Source organism: Lutjanus erythropterus, chromosome 2 (genome assembly GCF_056507025.1).
Source record: "Lutjanus erythropterus isolate fLutEry1 chromosome 2, fLutEry1.hap2, whole genome shotgun sequence".
NCBI classification, from domain to species: domain Eukaryota; kingdom Metazoa; phylum Chordata; class Actinopteri; order Lutjaniformes; family Lutjanidae; genus Lutjanus; species Lutjanus erythropterus.
In genome coordinates this window covers 4,697,443-4,712,815 of record NC_139318.1, presented here as the reverse complement: position 1 = coordinate 4,712,815, position 15,373 = coordinate 4,697,443, and the positions used below count along the sequence as shown (strand labels likewise).

Here is a 15,373-nt window from a genome sequence, read left to right as displayed (position 1 = left end):
TCACCTAACATAATGAAACACACATCCATAAAAAGAAAGCACAGAACACAACCTTAAAGAAAACAAGAAAAACTCCCCAGTGTACTTTATTTGACAAGCAACTCATGGCAAAATGGACATCTCTCCTGGGAATACAAAGATGAAACTCTTGCATGCAGATTAAATAATTACATATAGTATACACTGGGGGATATACAGTATTCTGTATATACATAATAGTGATGAAAAATACATGTACAGTATGAATGTGGAGCAGCATTGCTATGGAATGAACTGTGGGATCAAGGTGCAGATTGAAGTCACATCCTCTTCTTCCTCTTTCTTAAGGCTACTGTCTCCCGGAGCAGCTCCTCTTAAGAGCCGTCACCAGGGACTTCTTTGAAAAGGATTCTGTTCATGTTTGACAAAGGAATTCCACTCGTGTGTCGAATAACATTACACAAAGATCATGTATTCTTGAGCTCCTCATCTCTCTCTGGATCTCTCCGTCTCCCTCTCGGCCCAGCTCGTTTTGCTGTCAGCGTCTTTCTGAAGTCGGCGGCAGAGGATGAAGGACGACACTGAGCTCTGCAGAAACTGGCTACAATCTTCCCACCTGCTTTATGATCTCTTTCTCCACTTCAGTTACGGAGCCACATATTTAACCTGACAGTAATTAACATCCCCACTCCTGCAGGAGTTCCGAGAAAGTCTACGGAGCGTGGAGGGTGTAAAAGGAATTCTTTATTGACTCAGAGGAGGAGCAGCACTGAGTACTGTACTCAGCTACTTATTTCAACTTTATTATAAAGATGCAGTGTACATCTCAGCAGGGTTCGGTCCTCAAGAGAGCAGGCAGTCGGAGAAGATGAGTGACAAAGCCTCTGTGTTGTAGTGCTTGTGCTGAAGCCCTGTGGACCAGCTGCTCCCCTGTTAGCCAGGGGTGAGCTCAGAGCTACGACAATAAAGTATGACTGCCAGACTTTAAACATTTCAACAGCACAGCCTTCAATGTCTAGAACACTTTAAACACTCGGCACATAACTTCCCCAGTTACTGATGCTTTTTCATTCACTCTGCAACGATTTTTGCATTTCAAAGTGAAACAACTGTCTGGAAGACTGAATGTTGGAGGACAGTTTGTTTATGTCCCGAGCTCCTCTGCCTTTAACAGCTGCCTTTCCTCTATTTCCCAATATTTGTTTTCACATTTTTTCCCTATTCTTACACCAGCACTTCTTTCCTTAAAAAATGCATACATAATTATCCATCTAATTTGCATGTGAAAACACATTGTGCAAGAAAAATAATGCTTTTTTTCCCTCTTTGTAACAAGGACACGTTTGTGCTAGAAATACACCAATCGACCAGGACTGAAACCTAACGGTTTTCAGCATGACCGTCCCTGACCAGTTACTGATTCTGTATTGGTCAAATTCACACACATGATCTGAGAAACGGTCACATCATGCTTGCAGCAACACAGACAGTGATGTCACAGCCACATCAGCACTGTTCACACAAACACATGCACACATGCTTGCATGAGGTCAGCGTTCTCAATAGATTCCAAGAACAGGATAACGAGAAGACAGACAAGGAGACAGAGCAGCTGACAATGTCGCAGAACAGCAGTGAACTTTTAGCTCTTCATGCTAATGTTATCCAGCAGCAGACTGCTGTTCACAGAGGGACAGTTAAAATCTCACCTCCTGTTCTGGATGAAGAATAAACAACCTGTGCTGATGTGTCTCCTCAAACATTTTCTCATCCAGACTCATTTAACTTCTGCTTCTGTTTACATAAGTTTACATTTTGTTCCACACAGAACTTGAACCCTGGTCTCTTTGGTGAAAACCCTGCGCTTGTTTGAGTCAGCCATCTATTCACCCCACCTCCTCTAAAAGTAGACTTTGTTGCTGTTTATACCTGCCCTTCTTTTGTTGTACTTATGATATCCACTAGGGGTGCTGCCTAACACTAAATGGACAACCAGAGCGAGAGCAGGACAAGTATCAAAGGTATTATGGAAAACGCTGTATGAACAAGTACAATGTTCAAATCAAATCAGAATTTTGACAAACAAAAACTGTCACAGCATATCATCAGGTCAAAATATAGTACTTTTTTCCCAGAGAGAATTAAACCCAAAAATTACTATTCAATAAAAAGTCACAAGTAATCCCAATATTATTTGTCCTATCTTTTTCCTTTCTCCTTCTCCTGTCATACACTGAAAATAAACAAAAATAAAGAAAAAAGGTGACAAATTAGAGAGGAGTGGAGAGGAAGATTATGTTATTTCCCAAGACATACTTGCTAGGGCAGATGTTATCAGATGTTATCATTCGTCTTTTAACAGGCAGGCTGTCTGTTCCATATTCAGTAGGTCCAAATATTCTTCCAGCCAAGAGTCTGTGGAGAAGCAGGCTGGTTTGCACTGCTTCCAGTTTAAGAGGATTAACCTTTTTGTGCATAAGCAACCCAATGTCCACAGCAACAATTACTCTGACAACATTGTCTGTTTTTGGCCCAGAAGGTAGGCTTTGGGACAGACTGACAAATTAACATTAAAAAAACGTTCATTTTCACAGTCGATTAATTGGTTGCTTAATTTATTGAGTAATTGACTAGTAGTCGTTTGATAATAAAATGTCAGAAAATGGTGAAAAATGGTGATCAATGTTTCCCATAGTCAAAGATGACATCCTCAAATGTCTTGTTTTGTCCACAACCCAAGAATATTCAGTTTACTGTCAGAGAGGATTAAACAAAACAGAAAATATTCACATTTAAGAAGCTGAAATCAGAAAATTTTGATTTGTTTTCTTAAAAAATTACTTGAATCGATCAATTCATTATCCAAATAGTTGATTAATTACTTTAAGAATCAATTAATCGTTTAATCGCTGCAGCTCTCGACATAAGGGATATTACTTCTAACCAGAGATTTTTGACTGCTGGAGAGTCACAAAGCAGGTGGAGTGACAAACCACAGCTGCCACATTGTATACCAACATAAATCTTAGATAATGTGACAGGGGTAATACATGCTCTATTCAAGATCGTATATTGAATAAGATTAAATCTCATAGATTTACAAGAGCTCAGAGCCCAAACTGTATCCCTCCTTTACATAAATAAAGTTGTGTTTTTAATTAAAGCTTCACAATTAATCGCAATTGCAATAAAATCATGATATGGCCAAGTATGAAATCCAAATTGCAGAACCAAAACCAAATCAAATTTCTTTGAAAAAGGAAGAATGTGTGAGAAAACATAATTATAATGAGGTACTGTAGTGCTGCAGAGATGACCTGGGATAAAAATCTTGTTTTCCAGACTGATTTTTTTCAGTTAATATGAAAATTGTAATGCAAAACTGATTATTTCTACTAATGTGTTGCATATCATGATCACAAATTCAGTCAAAATAATCACAATATGACTTCTTTTCCCTAATTGTGCAGCCCTAGTTTGTATGTTGTGTATGTTGTGCTTAAGTAGTTTCAGTAGATTCTAACAGAAACAAAAATATGAAACTACTCACAACAGGGTCTGTAGATCATCTTCAGTAACCACGTCATGATTTTTGGAATGAGACACAGGTTTTGAATTTTTCAAATGTATATTTTGGCGCTTTGAGCACCACAAGCCAAGTGCCATGTTGTTCCATTATACTGGAGAGACAGCAGACATCTCTACAGATGATGTCTCAAAAACTCTGCAGCTCATATCAAAAAGATCTGGATGGATAAGGAGCACTACAGGCCAGAATAAATAAACTTATTTTGATTTTGGTGTGAACTGTACCTTTAACTGGGGTATAAAACATTCTGAATTAGGGAGGAGACAGGGTACAATCCCTCCTCTCCACCTCTCCTTTCTCTCAAAAACAACAACACAACAATATTACAATGGCACTCCCTGATATTAAAGAATATAAAAAGAAGAATATTAAAATCAGGTTTCCCTTCATCTTTCTCTCCTGGATTCAATATTTGGTCCCTTTTCTCTCTCCAATACTTGGAGCCCTGTGATGGACAGGTGAGGGTTCTGCATGGTCAGAAAAGAGACAAACACGGCGTTGTGGCGTGACGGGACTGACAACTGTGTGACGAACTGGCCGGCAAACCCTGCGTCAGGATAAGGCGAAAATACAGGTTTCAGAATTGTACGGTACGCTCCAGCTCCATTTCTAGCCACGACGATCGAGAGGGCATAAAATGATGGGAGTTATTTTGGAAAATGAATATAACTCCAGTACCCACTAAAATCACTTTGATTGCCTGCTGCTTTCTGGGTTTCTTTTTTTTTCTCAGCTCGACGTGTGCCAAGTGTCGGGTTATAGGGCTTTGAAGAGGGAGGTAAAAGCCGGGGACTAATGGAAATAATGGAATTGAGAGGGAATGTAAGAGAGCCACCAGCTACATACACCACCAACCGTGGCACTGCAGCCTGCCCAAAAGTGCCAAATGCAGTGCTCTCTGCCATTTAAAACAGTCACTCCGCACCCCCCGCCTCTCCACACACACACTTTCATTATATCTCCATCCTGTGTGTATCACCACTAGTCTTCAATCTCTCCGCTCCTCCATTTCAACCCCCACCCAACACCCGCTTTGTACAAATCTCCTTCTCCTGCGATGTCAAATTGAGCTCGATGCCGAGCTTGGGTGGGATCAAATGAAATTACCACACAGTAGGATAAGCCTGTGAGCGATGGCCAAATGAGATTTGAGTGCGCAGGAGCAATAGAGTTGCTAAAAAATCTAATGACCTTGATTTACATGGCAGGCAGTGGAGGAGCTGGAGGGCTTCTCTTCAGAAATGAAGGTGAACAATGGAAATAATTTGTGTTTTCATACAGTGGAAGTCACCTTCATATTCCTTCAGATCCTCCTTTTCTTTATTTTGTTTGTATTTCACTCATTCTTGAAAACTGGGACAAAACTGTACTTTGAGGGGGGTTTGATTTTTACTCTTCAATTATGCTGGAAAATATATTTTAAAAGATCAGACACTTGGCTAAAACACCTTGTAATGGGCCAAGTGATTAAAGTTTTTAAGAAATGTAGCCTCCTACAGTCTTACAGCTGACAAAATGATTCATTTTTCATTTCACAGCATAGCCTTGGTGAGCAGCCATTTTATTTTTTAAAGTGTCTCAGAGTTCTCTTAATGTTAATCAAAATACACATTTTTAAACCACAATTCTTATTTAGCTTTGATTTAGAAGGACTACAGAGTTGACATGTTATGATTGAGACACATCTGATAGAAATATTATTGAACAAATTTGTCAAAAAAAAAATAGAAAGTTTTTATGCCTGATTAAATCATGTTTTTGTAAAAATCTGATGGAGTTGACAAAAATCTAGGACACAACTTTAAAGGGCCAAATTTTTCATTGAAAAAATATTTTAAAACAAAGATTCTCATATCTGTGTTATCAGTAGTTGTGTTGTTGTTGTTTGTGTGTTGTATCAGCTCTCAGATGTATGTTGCTGCTAAATGAAATTGTAATTAGGAGTCAAAGCAGCGTCACTTGCCCTATTTTTTTGTTCTGATATTCTTCCTTTTTTCTTCCTCTCATTATTTTTCTCAGCTAAAAGTGTTTGTGCAGCAAAAACTGTAAGGTGGGTTGAAAATTCCATCCACTACTCAGGCATCAAAAATAACCTCGTTGACCTCAAGGTGACGCTACAATAATCAAGTTTACATTTTTGCAATTATCTTCAAATGGCTTGGCATTTACTCGAAATTCTTTTGCCATCTTAATCATTCAATTCATCTGAATCTTTTCTCACTCAGTCTTCTGCTTTTAAAATGTCAACTTTTATGACTTTCTCTAAATTTTATCAAAAATCTGTTTTCACAAACTCATCTCAGTCTGTCAGGCCGGTCGTCCTGAAAATAAGTCAGCATCATCTACAGACTTTACTGATCCAAAGCTATCAAAGGAATTTTGATTTGTCAATCCGTTGAGATTTTATGAGCCAATGATTTTTTATCAAAATATCTCATTTTCAGAAATTTGTAATAACTCATGAACACATTTAGATATCAACATGAAAAATAAAGAATTTTCTAGACATTTCACAATCCAAACTTGTAAAAATCAGCCGTACTGAAGAGCTGAAGTTTCTTCAACACATCTGCTGCATTGTGACAAAAGTTTGTCTGTATTCAATTCAAAAGTCCATCGCTGTATTTTTTATAAACATGAAAAATCATTTAACTTCTACATCTCCACAAGTCTTCATTCAAATGGGTCTTTTATATGTATACATATATATATATATATATATATATGTATATATATATATATGTCTATATATATATATATATATATATATATATATATATATATATATATATATATATATATATATATACATATGTATATATAGATAGATAGATGACACGGGTCCTTTGCGAACTGAGAGCAACATTTTTGAGCTGCACCAAATCAGAATCTGCGTCAGGGATTTGGGGTGTAGCTGTCTTTGTAGCAGACACTCCTGAGATTCTGCTTTATTAAAAAACTTGGATTTCTTCCTCTTTGTGGCTTTGTGCCAAGACAGTTACTCACTCTCATAAAACTCAGCAGTAAGAGCATTACAGCGTGTAAAATGTGCAGCAAGGTAATTAAAGCTGATTTATATCGTCATCATGGTGGTGATTAGTGCAGCAGAATCACATTACTGTTATGTGAGTGTCAGCCAGTGAAAATCAACACTGTAATGACTGGTTACATTTTGAACAGGCATCACGAGCCACCATGTGTGGAGGGAGACTACATCACAGAGAGGCTCAAAGTTTATGTGGGGACATAAAAATGTACAATCTTAAGTCCATTAACTTTTTATTCTTTTTATTCACTGGCTCTTTTTCAATTCAACAATAGTAATGGTAAGGTACTAATTAGCAAAACACAACATTTAGAGGAGCTGCCAATGAACAAGTGCAGTATAAATTAAAATTCTAAAACTCATAATTATTGAATGATGCCAAAAACATAATATAATCTGGCCCGCAAATTATTTTATTTAATTATGTGCTCTACTTTTTTCACAACAATTTAAACTACCCCCTCAACTGAAACCAACTGAAATTAAATAAAAACCCAATTCTTTCATAAAAGTGTTTTGTGTGTATGTATTTCTGTAGCACTGCATGATATGTCCAGAAAAGAACAGCTCTATATTCCTCCATCAGCAAACATAGTGACAGAGTGGATTATAAAGTTATCAAGTAACAGTTACACAACAAAGCTTGAGTTTTCACGCATTTGACAAAACCCGCAATTTTCCACTTGCTATTTTCATCAGAGGTATTAATGACCAACTCAAAGTGACAGAAGAGTTCCAGAGTTTGTGTCAAATGCACGGCTAATTAATGTATTTAAAATCTACAGAAACTGCTGTTTGCATTTAAGAAAACAAATGCAAAAGGAAAACGCTGCATATCCAGTCATACAATGGAAGCACTCCAAGCCTCTAGGGGGCAGTGCTGAGACAGACAACACACGCACCAACGTATGTTATGGAGCAGGTGAGGGAGTAAGTGAGAAGAAGAAAGTTCTGGTTGGAGGAAAGTTGGAGTTGGAAGAGGCCACATAAAAACGTAAATATTCTTTTTTTTTTGCTTTCTTTCTTTTTCTTTGAACATTCGGCCTCAATTTTTTACAGCATTATGACAGAGCAGCAGATTTACATAGCTGACATTAGTGTGACTTCTACAAGAGTAGTGTATCCATAGTGGTAATGTTAGCTAACATTACTGAAATTAACTTTCCGGGAGACCCCAGTGATTTGATTGCATACATTGATACGTCCATTGTCTGTCTCTCAGGTGGAAGCTCAGCACTGCCCCCTAGGGGCCTGGAGCACCTCCATTGTATGACTGGATATGCAGCATTTTCTTTTTGCACTTGTTTTCTTATTTGCAGTACGTTTCTGTATTTGCAGCGTGTTCCTTTTGCATTTCTTTTCCTATATGCAACACACTTCTGTATATGCAGTGCCTTTCTGTATATGCCGCACGTTTGCTCTTGTCGGCCACCGTACATTCTTGATCTTAGGATCATTATCTGTAACAAGATAATGTCAACGGAAGGTACATTTTTTTCCCCTAACCCCTTCTGAACTGTCACTCAGATATTCAACAGCAAGAGTGGGTTGAAAACTACTTAGCGCACCTTCAGTGGAGATGATTTTATCACAGTATGCAAATAATTAGAAAATAGTGGGTAGACATCTACTGTATATAAGTTTAACAGGTTTTTTATGAGTAGCAAAGAGGGAATTACATCTAAATCTCGCTATACAACCCTGTTATATAAGGATAAGTTAATCATCATCAGATGTGCTTGAGTTGACTCGGGGTCTTGTCACTGAGAATGGGTTATGTAAGGAACAAGCAGCAGAAGTGAGGCTTGACAAACTAAATATAGGGAACATCCTCTGTAAAACTGTGGATCTTGTACTGCTGTTGATTTAATGATTGTGTAAAGCAACAATAAATGTGTGTTCTGAGTTTGTCACAACACAGAAACATGTGTTATTAACCACCCACACAAATTGATTAAACAATTATTTTTAAAAAATTGCTATAATCTGGTCTCAAAATCATGAAAAAATTTGCAATTTTTTCAGCTCGGAAACGCTGGGGGGAATGTTCACTCTGCTGTCACAGTGTCAACACCACTACTGCCTGAAAATGACCTGAAACATGGAGGCTCCATCTAGCAGCTTTACTGGACGTGTCCAGACAGGTTTGAGCCACCAGAGCCAGAGGACGGCGACAGGATGGTATTTTTTTATTCTTTGTCTGGTTGTTGGAACTGAAGTGAGCTGAAGGGGAGGGGGTGTTGTTCGTGTGTCGGTACATGGGGCTTATATAGTGCTGGGGGGCCATGGCTCCGGCACATCACCGAGCCATGTTTCAGGTCTGCCCAAATCCTGAACACAGAAATCGTGAACAACAGTTCAACAATCTAACCCCACAATTCAGTACTACAAAGTGCTTCAAAGAAAAACTCCCTTTTTCCATAATATGATATTTAATGGGTTAAGTCCAACAATAACTGAGGCAGGACTGGGGAAATCTTATCAAAAATCAATGAATAACAATAAATAATGTAATTATTTTAAATTTTTACTGATTTTATGACAAAACATGAGCCACCTAATTACATGTTACGATTGTATGTGTTATTAGTATTTCATATTCTGTCATTGTTAAAAGGGCAATGTATGAATCTCTTTGTGTTAAATGTAATGCACAGGCTGGTTGTATATGGCTCAAGCTTTTCACATCATCATTCAAAAGACAGTTCAGCTTAGATACAACTTTGCTATAATTGTAAATACAAGCATAAGTGAAACTTTTTTAATGCGTGCAGCTCAGATGTGCGAACTACTTTGACGTGACCTTAACAACTTGAAGAGAAAGGACGTTAATGGCAGGACACATTTTAATTGCTTCATTACAGAGACTCATTAGCTTTTAATGACATTTTAAATGTTTGAGACAATGGACAGCATTACAAAAATCACTTTCCCCCATTTAAACTTGTTTCACTCCAACAGTCTCTGCTTTATTTGATACATTTATTATTATGTTTTGGTGCACATTGTACGTTTATTTCACAATGTGCTTTGGCAGGTCTCAGGACGGCTTCTGAATGAATTTAAAGAGGAAATGTGAAGGCGGTCATGTTGTGATTTGCATATTCAGTTTGCATCATGGATGAGGACTCCCTTATTCACAGTCTAGGCTTAGAAACAGCAGAGTGCAGCAGCGCACATTTAAAAACCTAATTACACACCACTGCACGGTGTGTTAAGTTAAGGTCTGATTCATTCCTTAAGGGTGCACGAGCAAAATGTAGAACAGCCTTAATTAGGTTTTTGTACAATAACCAATGATTGCAACACCTGTGCTCTCAGTGTGATGGAATTTACGCTATTAGCACCCATGGCTAGGTTTATGTTCTCTTAGAACTACTGTCATTTGTTTGATTCTACAGTGGACTTGCCTGCTGGGTCTTTAAGCTCACACTATTACAGCCTCCATGGCTGAAGCAGCTTCATTCCTCTCTAATGTCGGGTTCAGACACTGTTTTACGTAGTTCAGACACTGTTGTATCAAACCTGAAATCTGTTGGAAGACACCAGTCTCTAAACATAACAATCACCATCATCTACCCCCTCCTGGTCCCACACTCATGGTTCTTTTTTTGACTTGGAACCTGCAATCATATTATATGAAAAACAAATCCCATCACTCAGACATGTGCTCTCACTGACTCTTTGGGATTTGGTAAAGTACATTACAATGACCTGAATCATGGCTGTGATTTGTTTGGACCAGCCTGTCCTCACTAAAAAAAACTTCTGCGTTGGTTAATGGTGCAAGCAGCTTATTTCTTTTTATCAAAAGGCTCTGCCCCCTAGTGGACGTAGTAAACATGACAGAAGAATTTTGTGTGAGCATTTATGTGAAAAAACAAATTGTTGGTGACGGTGATGTCATTATAGGATATGGTACTGACGGTGTCTAGCTTACAATGCTTTGTGTCTGATTTGCAGTTAGCCTTCTCAGACAAGTCTTGGTGGGTTTAAATACTTAGAATAAACCAATATATAGGAAATGAGCACCCTTACTTCATAGATTCTATCTAAAGGACCCAATGACACTTGTTGCCATGGACCAGCACACCATTTGGCTGAAATGAGATGATTTACAGGTATTTTATGGGGCTAATAAACTGCTTTTATAGTTGGAAGAAGTCATGTCAAAATAAAGTTATATGTGGAAACATTTTAATGATTCTTTATCTAGTCAGATTTAATTAAGTAGCAAGGAAACGTAGCAGAAATGACCTGACAATTTCTTTTTAACCTCCAAATAATTCTTCAGTTGTCCAAGTTCCCTATTGTAATAAATGAATTTAATTTTACATTTTTGTTTTCCATCAATTAAACAGTAACACAGCTGCAACTTCTATGTGTCAGATAACTTTATTCAAAATGATGGCATTGCCTAATGGTTGGCTCAAATGAGCACAGGACTTTCACTCAGTAGACTAGGTTTATTTTAATTTTGGAGTAACTTAAAATCTCATTAAGGACATGACGTCCATTGTAGTTATTTTGACCCAAACCATGATCTTTTCCTTTATGTAACCAAGTAGATTTATTGGCTAAAACTGCAACTGTTTTCCAACATAAACCACTGATATAAGAAGTTATGTAAGTTATGTCACCTTACTTATGTAACGTAGTTAAGGTCCAGTCAGCATGTCGCTAACGAAACTCTCCACCAGTAATATTTGTCATTTTGGGAGTAATTGGGAATCAAACTAGTGACCCGCCGTAAAGGTAAGAGGACGTGTTGAAAGACAAATGCTGGATACACTTGAGGTGCTTTCAAACAGTAATACCCCTTTTCCATACACAGAGCTGTCCTGGCTCGACTTGGTTTGACTTGACCCATCAACCCAGCACAGCATTTCTGTAACAATATGGCGACTCGCTTGAAGGTGTGTCTTTATCTGAAGACGAACTAGAGGAAGCTTGAGTCAAGCAGCTGTAAAGTGGTGGATAAACATCATACATGTCACTGGGATAAACACGCTGTCTCTTTAAATTCTTCATAATAAAAGTCCCCTTTTGTTTGTTAGGAAATGGTTGTAGCTATTATTGCATGTCTAATAGTGTTGGCAATATTTTCCTGATACAATGATTAACATTAGCCTATATCCTATAGCCACCCTGTCTATGATCAGAAAAATAGACTAATATGCTAATAGATAAAGGAGACCTAAGAGACTTGAGTAGGACTGCAACGATTAATTGCTTATTGATTGATTAATAATTTAATCATCAACTATTTTGATAACTGATTAAGTGGTTTGAGCAATTTCCTAGTAAAAAAGGTTAAAATTCTCTAAGCTTCTAAATGTGAATATTATCTGGTTTCTTCACTCCTTTATGACAGTAAACTGAATATTTTTGGGTTGTGAGACATTTGAGGACGTCATCTTGGGCTCTGGGAAAGACTGATCAACATTTTTCACCATTTTCTGACATTTTAAAACAACCAACTTTAAATTAATTGAGAAAACAATCAACCGATTAATCGACTTGTGGCCTTGTTTTGAAACATTCAAGTTTTCAGTGAGAGTCAGTGGTGTTGGGTCTGAGGGCCACAGGCAGGGTGGAGAAGTCAGAAAGTACTGAATGACTCACACTTGGTTGGTTTTGATCTGTTCACGGAGTTTGTTGACAATAAGCACCAGACTGTGGCAAACCAGAACTGTTACTCTATGCATGTGACATATCAACCTCCTACAATGAAATGCAATGCAACAGTACACATGTAACTATCAGCTAAATGTGGCATTCGAACCATAGAACAAATCATTGTGGATTTACAGGAGACAATATTTCAAATGATATATTGCTTTTATTGTCACGATTCAGCAATTCATTGAGTCCATTCATCTCCCGTTCCTTATGGAAATAATATATCACTTTGCTCCACATCTATCTATTGTGACTCAGTAGGCTAAAAATAACCTGTGCGGAGAGGTGGGACTTTAATAATTGATTCCCTCTACTGGGATGTTCCCTTTTATTGGAAACCCCTCTCATGACCCCATATCAGGGAGACCACAGCACTCTCCTGGGACTCAGTACAATCCATATCTGGGCCACGCTGGATCCCTGTTTTGAAGACAGTTTTCACCATTCTCTGTCGTTTGTGAATGTGAGGCTGTCTGTCTAACAATAAATATCAGTGCCATCAGTGCAATACTGACCAAGACCATGTTAGAAGGCCGTGAGGTTATGATATGTTTCAGTGATGTTAATCGCCAATTAATTGTCCTCATAGACAGACAACAGAGTAGGTCAACAATTACTCCCAAAATGCCATGTAAGACATTGGTGAGTACCAGACAGGTTGGAAGAACTGGGTAAGGCTGGAGAGGACATGTCTCTAATAATATCCATGGACTCCTGAATAGGGTTGGGTGATTTGACAAATATATCGCTGAAGCCATCGTCATCGGCTGATTTTTGGGGCAATAATTGTCATTTTATTTTCCTAATCTAATGGTCTGCAGTGACAGCTGCTGTTCCACAACGTGCTCTCATCCAGCGGCAAAGGACACACCCATTTAGCCAGAGCCGAGTGTGCTGAACTGGGTGAGGTGAATTAAGGATTTCATATGGATTTGGGTGAAAAATTTTTAGCATATCGCCCAACGTTACTAGTATCGTGCCTGTGCTAATTAGAGATGTTCCTAGAGACTAATTTCCTTGTCAATTAAACACTAAATTTAATTTAGACTAGTCGACTAGTTAGTTAATTAGGTTTCCTTTTACTGCCAAAATAATTAATCAAAAAATGAATTACTAGTGACGAATCTAAATCTTGTTTTTGAAGCAGAGGACTTAAATTTTGTGAATGAACAAAAAACAAAAATCTGACAGATAACTTACGGAGTTAACGTCATATACAGGGGTGTGTCCAGACTCTTTTGACTAGGTGGCCCTACCAGAGCACTGACATTTCATCTATCTACCTGTCTGTCTGTCTGTCTGTCTATCTATTATTAATTATTTATTTAACTGGAAAAAAGTACTAATCTCAAACACATAAATATACACATCATATCAAAGAGAACTGAGAATTTGCATATGTCAACTCAAAAAAGGGGCAACAGAGGTGCACTTACTTGAGTAAAATACACCATATCTAAATAACCTAAACAGCTGAATTACACCATTTCCTGTTAGAATTAAATATTGACTTATTCACACGTTCACTCTGAAACAGTATTTTGCTGGTCTGAGTCCAGTATAATTTTAGGCAGCTAAATGTTGCTTGCTTTATGTATGTTACTGTTGAAGGGACAGTTCACCCCAAAATCAAAGACACATATTTTTTCCCCTGGCCTGTAGTGGGATTTATCCATCCAGATCCAGGAAGACAAAATCGAGCTAAAACTGAAGTAAAACAAAACACAAGCAAAGACATTAAAACATAGAAAAACAACACAACACAGTAAAAGAGATAAGAACAGTAAAACATAGAAAAACATGACACTAAGAATAAATTAAAATAAAGAGGGCGGAGATTACAGAGACATAACATGTTGATGTCAAGTCAGTATAAATAGTAATGGAATGGAATAAGACAACATCATGTAATGTCAAAATAAATAAGTACAAATAAAAGGATACAATTAAAAATATTATAAAGGGACAATGACATCACATAAAAGCAAGTCTATAAGAATGGGTTTTAAGAAGTGATTTAAAAGATGTTAATGATTCTGCAGCCTTATCTCCTCAGGCAGGTCGTTCCAAAGTCAAGGGGCCCTGATGGAGAAAACATGGTCACCTTTAGATTTAAGCCTTGACTTTGGAACAGCCAGGAGGGCCCCGCCTGAGGATACGTACCAGCTTATAAGGGTAAATCATTAAAATTATCAGTAAAATATTTACATTAAAACTAAAACGTACAGGAAGCCAGTGTAGTGAAGCCAGGACTGGGGTGATGTGATGTCATCTGTTGAAACCAGTAAGAAGCCTCGCTGCTGCGTTCTGGACCAGTTGGAGGCAGGAGAGTGATTTTTGGTTGATGCCAGAAAGAAGTGAATTACAGTAATCGAGTCTGGAGAATATGAATGAGTGGATGACTGTTTCCAGGTCAGAGTGTGGGAGCAGTGGCTTGATTCTTGAAATGGTACGTAGATGGAGAAAACAGGACTGGACAACTTTATTGACGTGTGTTATATTACTCGTAGATTTCTGGCAGTGGAAGAGACATTTGTGGACAGAGGACCAAGGCCTAGTTTTGATGCGAATAATGGAATTTGGTGGAGTGAACAGTGTGACTTCTGATTTTGAGCTGTTGAGTTGGAGAAAGTTCTGAGCCATCCAACAGTTTATATCACTGAGGCAGTCTGACACAGCAGCTGAAGACTTCCTGGTTCATCTGGTCTCAGCAGCAGGTATATCTGTGTGTCCTCTGCATAACAGTGGAATAATCTAGCAGAGTGGGAGCATATAAATAGACAATAAAATTTGACCTAAAAATGAACCTTGAACCACAGGCAATCTGGGTTTTAGAAGTGTGATTGGCTGCAAAGGTTCTATCTAAAAGGTAGGAATAAAACCAATGAAGTGCAGTGTCTCTGATGTGTCTCAGTGTCTCTGAAGACGGCCAATTAAAATGGCCTGATCCACAGATCAGATTTCATAAAATACATATAAAGCTGTTTTCTTCCATTTTCTTTCTTGTTTTTCCCTGCAGTCTCTTTTCCTTTTAATAATAGATTCATTTAGCCAATGTTGTGTTGAACTCTTGGACT

At 37.9% G+C, this 15,373-nt stretch overlaps 1 protein-coding gene across 1 annotated transcript in view; it reads right to left on the bottom strand.

Annotated features, from left to right (window-relative positions):
• LOC146331061 (copine-9-like) overlaps positions 1-15,373 on the bottom strand; it is a 295,949-nt gene that overhangs the window by 182,372 nt on the left and 98,204 nt on the right. The gene's annotated exons all lie outside the window — the stretch shown is intronic.